At 38.6% G+C, this 1,325-nt stretch overlaps 1 long non-coding RNA gene across 1 annotated transcript; it reads right to left on the bottom strand.

Moving 5' to 3' along the window:
- Positions 1 to 761: 761 nt before the first annotated feature.
- On the bottom strand, positions 762 to 1,319 carry LOC107736231 (uncharacterized). Its single transcript, XR_001639616.1, has 2 exons — positions 1,018 to 1,319; positions 762 to 855 (listed from the first exon to the last, which is right to left on the bottom strand). It is a non-coding gene; the product is annotated as an uncharacterized LOC107736231 (long non-coding RNA).
- Between the last annotated feature and the right edge of the window lie 6 nt (positions 1,320 to 1,325).

Genomic DNA, 1,325 nt, shown 5'->3' with positions numbered 1-1,325 from the left:
GCAGATCCTTTATGTATTCTTTAATATTATTTTTGTGCTTTTTCTCCATATACCTTTATACATGATCAGTAATTCAGACATTAATAAATATTATATATTTTTTCATAATATTATGTTATATTAGAATTATATTTAATGAAAGATTATATTCCTTCAATTTTGTTGAATTATCCGTTTAAGAGCTGTTGTTGACAAGATATTGTTAAATGTCTATTTCTGTTTGTGATGCTTAATGGATGGACGACTAAAAATAAAAATATTTAATAAAAGACTGAATGAACATACATCTTCAAATTGTAGTGTAGGTGTAATAAGCATGGCTTCTGCCTACTTTTGCTCATTGTCTCACTAAATACTGTTAAAGCTTTGTTTCTGAGTTTACGCATACAAATATGAACAAAAATGAATTTTCATATAAATATGTTGCATATGCACTTTCATTTTCGATGTGATGCTTAAAACCAAGCACTGAATCCTGAGTGCTTGTATGCGCAAACCTTATTACTTACTCATGATACTTGTTGTGAAATGGTGCATAATGACATATTACAACTGTAAGATAAGATATTCGAAATAAAACACTAACAATAACCATATGAACAACAATAACAACAAAAACCGTTTCGAAAGAATTTAATTTATTTTACTGTGAGCACTTCCTGCTGCGATGACGTCAATACGTCGCAACCGTTAAGATGACGTAACAAACTGCCGCGTGATGCCAAAATTAAAAAGAAAGATCGACTACAGCTTTAACTCACGATATGTACGCAGGATAGACGAATCCGATGAGGTTACAGAGCAGAGAAGCACCGTATCCGATCACCAGATAGACCGCAACGAGCAAGACGACAGCTGCGAGACAAAAGACCACATGTCAGGGAAGACAGATAGGTTTTGGCCCTAACGGCCTTCCATAGCTCTGTGATATGAGAAGCGTATTCTCGCTTAAACAGCATTAGAAGTCCGACATTACAGCACACATGTGTTCCTGGTTATAAGAGCATCAGCACTCACCGCACGCGATGTAGGACCTGCTCACTCCGGTCCTCGCCTCGATCTTCGCCAGCACGTCCGTCATCAGGTTCTTCTCGTAAAGGAACTTCTCGAAGCGTTCTTTCAGCCCGTGCGCCATGGTTTTGTCTGGCTTGGTGATGGAGTTATTGCGATATGAAACACACTCGCTGAACAGCAGCTCTCGCCAGCTCAGTGCGCGCTGAGGCTGTGACGTCACGGAGCCACTTCCTCGACCACACCCTTCGTCGCGGAGTAAAGCAGACCGCCGCGAAAGATTTATTTATTTGCTTTTTAAATTTAAAGTTAAA

Source organism: Sinocyclocheilus rhinocerous, unplaced genomic scaffold (genome assembly GCF_001515625.1).
Source record: "Sinocyclocheilus rhinocerous isolate Xijiao unplaced genomic scaffold, SAMN03320098_v1.1 C36579133, whole genome shotgun sequence".
NCBI classification, from domain to species: domain Eukaryota; kingdom Metazoa; phylum Chordata; class Actinopteri; order Cypriniformes; family Cyprinidae; genus Sinocyclocheilus; species Sinocyclocheilus rhinocerous.
Note: the sequence above shows the minus strand (reverse complement) of the source record. Positions and strands in the feature narration are given on the sequence as shown.